This window comes from Nanorana parkeri, unplaced genomic scaffold (assembly GCF_000935625.1).
Source record: "Nanorana parkeri isolate BGI_ZX_2015 unplaced genomic scaffold, ASM93562v1 scaffold813, whole genome shotgun sequence".
Classification (NCBI taxonomy): Eukaryota; Metazoa; Chordata; class Amphibia; order Anura; family Dicroglossidae; genus Nanorana; species Nanorana parkeri.
The window spans coordinates 782032-790679 of record NW_017307081.1 but is presented as its reverse complement, the minus strand read 5'-3'; positions in this window follow the sequence as shown (position 1 = coordinate 790679).

Sequence of the window (8648 nt, the reverse complement as noted above, 5' to 3'; positions counted from 1 at the left end):
AACATGCTGCTTATCAGGTAACTGAATGCTGATCTAATTTATCTTACAGGGAAAGAAAGTTGCTTTGAGCGCATAATACAGAGGTTTGGCAGAAAGGTAGTATATGTTGTAATTGGGGATGGTGTAGAAGAAGAACAGGCAGCAAAAAAGGTAAAAAGTCCTACTGTGTGCCATTAACATTGTATTGATATATATGTGTGTTGTATATGTATTTAAGTAGTAACACATAGTGCTAACAATTTATAGGTTTTAAACTGTATATAAATGGTTCCCTTTTCTGATGGGCAATCAGTTCCTGTACAGAGCTTAGTCATAGGGGTTCAGTCATAAAAGTTCCACTTGGAATATAGCTGGGTGGATGCAATTGGCATGGCACTAGTGCCCCTAGATGGCAGTGATTAGCAGTGGTGTATTTAGGTTCCGTGCTGCACTAGGCAAGACGAAATTCGGCACCCCCCCATCTAAATGTGTCCCACCGATGCCTGTTCAAGACATTTTGCGTAACCTGTCGAGTTGCTGGATGTAGCTTCTGACAGGCTGCGCTATTAGGCCTCATTCACACTGCTTAGAGCCGCCCCGTACAGATCCATGCTGTGTGCACGGTCGTAACGGGCCGTTCCTGGGAAGGACAGGTGCTGCGTTTGATTGTACGCAGCAGCCTGTTCTTCTCTATGGGAGGATGCGGCCGTACTCTGCCCTACGCTCACCCACCCTGCACGTCCGTGCAGGTGTCCGTACTCATACACAGACAGGTGTCCGAGCACGGACAACCGCATGGATGTGCACTTCGGGTGTGCATGCGGCCGCATCCTCCCATAGAGAAGAACAGGCTGCTGCGTACAATCACACGCAACACCTGTCCTTCCCGGGAACGGCCCGTTACGACCGTGCATGCCGCATGGATCTGTATGGGCCGACTCTTAGCTGAGCGAATTAGGCCTTTGGGTTGCAGGGAAGCAAGGGTCTAAGGTGGGCTGTACAGGATCTCTGGTTGGCTCTGCAGGATCTCAGGCAGAGACTGCCAAAGACCCCGCACATCCCACCGTAGACCTTGCACAGCACTCCTTAGTCCCTGATAACCTGACCAGAGACCCCTCCAGAGCCCACCATAGACCTTGCACAGCCCACCATAGACCCTGCACAGAGACTCTCAACTGGGCTGTGCAGGATCTATTATGGGCTGTTCAGGGTCCCTTTGCCTGCACACATGCTGGTCCTCTTACCTGCAGCTCCCCAGCCTGCTTCCAGGACATGCTACCTGCAGACTCCGGCGGCCAGAGCCGCGTCTACCTCGGCCCCGGCCACGCCTCCTCTGTCACCCGGCAGCTCGCGGCTAGTCCCTACTAGAAGCCACCTGAGTAGGCAGCACAGGCTGCCCGATTTTGTCCACCCGTCGCCGGCTTTCCTCTTTGCAGGGGGGCGAAAAATGCCGCCCCCCTGCAAAGTGCTGCTCCAGGCAAACGCCTTGTTTGCCTTGCAGCAAATACACCCTGCTGATTAGTATAGGAAATTCCTAGTAAACATTTCTAAATCCACTCCATAATGGATAGCTAACATGTTAACGCACCACTTTTGTTTGTTGTCTGCTGAATTATGAATCTATAAAGAACAACCAAAACAAGCACTGCTTTATAACCTTCAGATTGCTGTTGTATGGAGTTCACTAGAGTAACAGAACAGTCTCCAAACCGTTGATTATGTTGTGGTCAAGCCACGCAGATATGGGGGACCCAAAAGAAGGAGTGGATTTCTCAACACAATGCATAAACATATCCTACATTAACTAACAAAAATCCAATCCCTGACATAGTTTTCCAATTAAAGTTTTCGTGTCCTTACTAAGACCACAAAATAAAAAAGTTCCCACTAATAGGATATCGAAAAGGGTTCAAGTGGAAATCACACAATCATCACACAATCATCACACAAAATATATACTATAAACATAACTTATTTATTTAGAAAACATGAATATTCATCAAAAAACCACAGAAGCATCTACATATACCTCCCTCACCCAAGGACACAATTACACAAACAACTTCCCCCTCCCCTTAAAAACAGTGTAATGGCTCCATGGGGTTCCAAAAATAAACATGAAATCCATTGTCCTGTATAGCAAAATATAAAGTGCAAATGTAGAGACTAGTATTTCCTTAATGGCAAATATAAGTCCCATATCCAGGTATCCAAGCAGCGAATAATCAATGTAATAAGATTAAGCAAATTACCACATCAAACCATAGATGGTATAGATGGAGGTGAGTTGTAGCAACCAAAGTACATATTCAATGTGATTACAATGTTATGTTGTGGTTAAGATTGAGCCATTTTTGATAGAGGCTGATCCCGCACAACTCGCATAAGATCACTATTATTGTGTTAGATTGACATGTAAATGCCTGCCACATTTAAAACATTAAGGTAGAGTGTAAAACTCAAGGGTCAACCGCTAACATCCAACTTTACCTAAGGGAGGGGTCCTGAACCCTTTTGTATTCAGGTTTCAAATGTCAGTTGTTTCATTTTCCCCAGCTGGAAATTTATATAAGAAATTCAGGACCAAAACATTGTTTTTATCTGCCTTCCCAGAGGGATTGCACTCTTATTCACTAAACTATACTTATAAAATAGTAAGGAGACTTGTATTTACAAGCAAGTTGAAGTTAACCTGTGTTAACAAGTATATACTAGCACTTACATTCAGCAACAGGCACATTGCTTTCCATTTCTTGCATAGCATCCTGGGAGCTATGAAAACCAGGATGCCCACCTAAGTGATGGGCCACTATAGAGTCCATCAGGTAGGAAAGGGGGAACCACAGAAGATGGTCCTTCTTTGCTTATTTTTAGTTTTCAGGGATCATGTGGCACTGTAAAATAAATAGAAAGCAATGTGCAAATACATTAAATTACTTTTTGCTAGAGGATTACATTAAAGGACAGCAGTCCTGAGAGATGTATATGAGCTGGCATTGCTGACCATCTTCTGAACATGCGTGATGTCACTACTTAAGTTAGCCAATAGGCAGCAGGCCAAAGTTTACACCTGGCAACCTGAAGATCTGGTAATCTTATTAATTACAAATTCTATGGACAATATCATCACCTCTGTCCAGTTAGACTATAAAGGTGATCCAGGAACATGGGAAGACGGGACTGGGGGCAGGATAGCATTTTCCCCCTGGGCCAGTGCTAGCTAAATATATTGGGCTGGTGGCACTGAGTGGAGATACTTTCTCATTTAGACATCAGTCAACATACAACTGACAGTTAGCGACTAGCTCCCCATTAAGACCTTTGATGGTGAAAAATGTCAACGCTGTTTTGCAATTAACAATGTCCTTTAGGAACACCCACCTTTTCCTAATTTCCACCAATCTATCCCACAATTAAAGGGCCACTTGATTGTATTTGGCCCCCAAGCTAGAGGTTTTGAGTCCTCCCATGTCCAGGGAGCAGTAAAGGTGAATCAGGAATAGTAGAATGATCTTTCTAACTGTGCATTGTGGCAGGTACGTCAAATCCACTAGAGTGGCTGAAGAAGATTATACATTCTTTCTTGGTTAAAACTTTAAATATACTGTATATTTGTTTCAGCCCTTTGTCTGGAGTTGGACTTTTCATTATATCATTATTATAATATTAATTAGTAACAGGCATCATATTCACTCAGTGCACATATTAGTATATTAAACATTAGGATGTAACATGAAACATGATCGGATCCATAGCACCCGTTCTCCCAAACGCCCCCTCTCTTACCTGAATTCTGGTGTTGTTTTTCCCGTAGCATCCAGATATCTTTTGAATTTGGGACAGATGTGCGTGTTTCCACTGTGTCATCCTTTCATATGACCTGTGAATGGAGAGACTACTAGCCTCGTCTGCCACCGCAGCAAAGGCACTTGATGTTGCCTAATCTTTTATGATAATGGGTTTAACGATGCTCTCAGTGCATGGATTTCTCACTAGAATTCTACTATTTGTTGTACCTTTTGTACTTACAGTATAATGTGTACCTTTTTATTTTCAATGCAGAACAACATGCCTTACTGGAGAATATCAAGTCATTCAGATCTTCTGGCTCTACATCAAGCACTGGAATTAGAATATTTGTAACTATTTGCAACTCGGACGGCCTTTTTTTTTTACATGTATATAAATATATATTTTAAGTACACACTGAATTTTTATGTGTGATTTAATGCCTCAGGCGTTTTACACACATGGACTGTCTTAACAAAATAAAGAAAATAAATTACGACAAAGAATTCAGACTGCTAGAGGAGAGACAAAAGAAAATACTGAGTGCGGCATAGAGACTCTTTGATCTTGGACAGTTGATAGTTGAAAGCATTGGCCTAAGTAAAATCTTCATTACTAGCACCACAGAGGAGCATGTAGGTGCAGGACTCTCCTGAAGAATGGCGCATGCTTTCCAACCGAAGAGGTGGTGTTCAACATTCCTCATAATGGGATCTCATTCTCAGCAGTGAGGTGTGAATCAGACATAAACCTACCTAACCCGGAAAATCTGAATTTAGAATGCACTCCAGCTATATGATGACAATCATGTCTAGACCTGTAATTTTGTGTAAATTATTGACAACAAAAAAAAATAATTTACTGTGATTTTATTAGCAGCTGATTTTGAAAGTTGATGTTATGTTTGTGTTTTTTTTTTGTTTATTTTTTTTTTTGCAGAGGGATGGTTGGGAAGCGGGTGGTGAGATTTAAAAAAGGTATTGCGCTGTCTGTTTTATAGGTTTGGCAATCCAAATGTGCATACTGATGTGTTGTGCCTTATAGACAAGACAGTGTTTATGTGTTACAATGTCATTTTGGGTTTAAAAAAAAAAAGAAGAAAACTCACAGTTATGTGAACTCTTCAGTCAGAATGATTTCTTCGTTCATGACCAAACTGAGCTATACAAAAGGAAAAAGCTACATCATCAGCAGCTATTATTTGTTGCAGGAATGAATAAAAAAAAGTAATGGCAACATGTTTAATATTTATTTAAATTGAAATGCCAGCTAATACTACAAGAATGCTGAACTATTGATCTAATGATATCTCCCGTGTCTAATATTATTCAGTACACAGTAAATGTGAAGGAATTTACTTGTTTGCTTTTAATTCTTACTCTTGATATTTGCCTGATTTATATGCATGCAGATTTGTCCAATCTGCAATAACACAACTCATGAAAAAAGATTGCTTAGATTTGTGACTTGATTTATTCTCCACAAATCAGGAAGATCTACGTGTAAAGCAATTCAGAAATGTACTTTTGTTTGAATATGTATTCAAGCAAAAGTACGCTTTTGAATTGCGGAGTCTCCTATTGTCATCACCACATCCTGTAGAGTGGCAGATTACAGCTTGTTATTCAGTGCCCAGACCACTGTATGTGTGTATCGGTTACTTATAACATATCTGTCAACCACAAGGAGAGAGGAAACGGTGTCTTCATGTCAGATGGGTGATTCTGCTGCTGGTGACACATTACTAGTGGCGGAACCACCAAGGTGAAACATCTAACAGGTGTCATTACCTCCTTCTCCTGGAAGGAGGAGGAGTGAATGAGCAGCGAAAGAGTGACAACTCACTGGTCTAGCCAGAGAGGGAGCAACTCTGTTGGAGAAGGTGAGTCACAACCATTGGAATTGCTTCTCTGACATGACCCTGAGGCCCCCCCTTAGACTTATACCTTGAGGTAAACTGCATTTTACCACATGATACCACAACACGCTATGACCTATGTCACTTTGTGCACTGCTTTGCGTTGTGATTTCATTAGAATGACTTACCAACACTCAACTACAGTAGGTGCCAACATTGCAGCACTGCATTAAAAAAATAGTTCAGTATTGTCTGTTTCCATGCATTGGCAGCCCATCCTAAATTATTGGCCTTAAAACAACACACGTTTATGCTCAAAATAAATCATGTTAACGAAAACTCTGTAGCACACTCCAATGGACCTCAGAGGTCTGAAGGAGGCTTAAAACTTAGAAACAGAAATAATTTCTAATGCATGAAATAAGCACTTGTTTTAAAGCTGCTATGCAGGCAGAAGGGAACTAAACCCTGTAAACTCAGTAGCACACAAGCAAAAATTAAAGAACTATATTCAGCAATGGATTAATTTCTGTCGTGATTCTAAGCATGCTTTTGTCTGAAAGGTAGAGATACACTTTACAGCTCTGGGTCACATATTAAAAGATATTGCACAGACACTGTGAAGATGCTATTATTAGGTTTCATTTTTATGTGGTAGGTTATCATAAAATACTAAATAGTGGAAAATAATGTTTATCTGTATTAATAACTTCAGACAAATTGATCAAATGTCAAGCAAGATAGCTTCGTTAGATCTGGCATTGCAGCATCTAGGGCTATTAGGGCTTGTTAACTATGTTAAAGTGATGGTTTATCAAATTCTGTAATTTTGGTTTAGGATGGGAGTTTAATTATTTGCTGGTTCCTGATATATTTCTAAAAGCTAGCACTAACAAAGCAGCAAGTAAAGCAAGACTGGGATAGCTGTGTAGAGGCAGAACCTGGAAGTATGACATGGAGACCTCAGGGTCTAAAAATATATCTAAAGGCAGATTTAGTCTAGGTGTGCAGGGCTTTTGGATAGCTCCATTGCCGCACCAGCCAAACAAGAGCTGTGGTAGGTTTTCATGTTTTTTTCTTGTTATTGAACAAGGAATAACAGTCAAGTGCAGGAATGTACACTTCTGAAAAACTGCTTGTGGAATCATTGATCCATAGAAAAAGGATAGGTGGAAAGGCCACTCCAATGATCACAGCCAGAGGGAGATCGAATTGGAGTAATTGCAGGAAATCGTTATACACTTAACCTCTAAAGTTGACCTTTACACTCAAAAACCAAATTCTACCAATGCATCCCTCTATCTATGATAATTAATACATGATGATTAGACATGTCAGGTGTAAAATGTTGTGATTTTGAAATACTTACACTTGCAGAACATTCACTTCCTGATTTGAAAGGGAAAAATGACTGGGATTGCCTTGTCATCAGCAGGGCATTGCTGGGAAATCTCATCTGTAATCTCCTGAGATCTCAGGGAAAGGCATTTTCCTCCCCTGAGATGATGTGCATGGTCTAGTCTAGTCACATGTGCCAGAAATCCAGGAAGTAATAGGAGGGTTAGTAATCTGCCCTTAGTAAACATGGCCACTGTCAGAAGAATAAGGAGGAAAAGAGAAATAAGGTATGCAAAGAATACAAAGCCAGCAATTATCTAGAAGTATGTGTTTGTAGATTGGCATTAGTAAATGCAATAAAAAAGTATTTGTTGTTATTTAAAAGATATGGGTAAAGGTCCGCTTTAATGTCTGCTATTTAATCCAGTAGGTAATTCAGTCCATCAGCATCCACCTATACCCAAAATATAAGTTTTGGGTTGGCTGATGATTTAAAAGTTTGAACACAGTACTGTAATAACATATTTAACTAGTCTGAAAAAAAAAACAGTCTATGAAATTCTACAATGACCACCTTTACAGAAAATACTCTTTTCTGTGCTGATGTAATATTCCTTCAAATGAAAATAGATGTCCCCTAAAATATTTTATACTTTTTTTGAACTGACATGCAAATATGAAAGGCAAACCTTATCCAGAAATGATGATTGAAATTCACATAGGAGCCATTAGTCTACCTGTCTAGGGCTTTTTCATATTGGCATCACTGTGGAGCAGCACTTCCCACAGCTTCAAAATTTGAAGATCTCGAAAACCAAGTATGGACTGTTTTCTTTTAGAAACACCAGAAATGTCCATCTCCTTTCATTATAAGCTATACATGCAAACATTGTGGGCGATAATGTTGTTCACCTTGGCCTGTGCTGTCAGTCAAGTTCAGTAGGCTTCCTGCAGCCACATTTGACATAATTCCCCTTTCTCTAGCAGCCTCTTCTTTAAGACAGCTCTTTTCTGGTTTCCCAATGATCTTAACTGGCCCTTAACTTTGCCTCTTCAAAACCAACCCAAAGTGTCTTCAGCCACTGCATGACAGACCTGTCTGCTGTCTCCTGCCTCCCACATTTCCCCATCTCTATGCATTACTGGCCAGCAGGAATGTGAAAGTACTGGAGCATTGCAGGGTAAAAGTGGCCCATGATTTAGCCTCAGCAGTGGGGAATACTAGCAACTTTTTTTTCTTTTTAAGTGATAGAATCACTTTAAAAGGTTAAATTCTTGTAGTGCTGTCTGATGAGGATTTTTAGATTGAAAAAACTGGCTGAATAAAATTACAATGTTTTTGCCTGGTGGAACAGTTTACACTTTCATAATTCAGATGAGATTTTAGCATTCCCTTCACATCAACTGAAAAGAGCTTTGTCACCATCTGCTGGACGGTTAAGGTACTGCAGGCTCTATATACAATATTTAAAAAAATATGCCCTCTGGCTTGAGGTCATAGATGAAGAGCAGGGAAGAGGCACACATACCCACTGCAATGTGCTCAGGTGTGGCTGGCAGCTACAGGAAATTTTCCATTGTTACAGATGACCTTTACTTTATTTGCTTGTTGAAAATATGTCCTGGTTGTGCACATTCTTATTGTATGCACTCCTGTTTTTTTGTATATGATATACATATACTG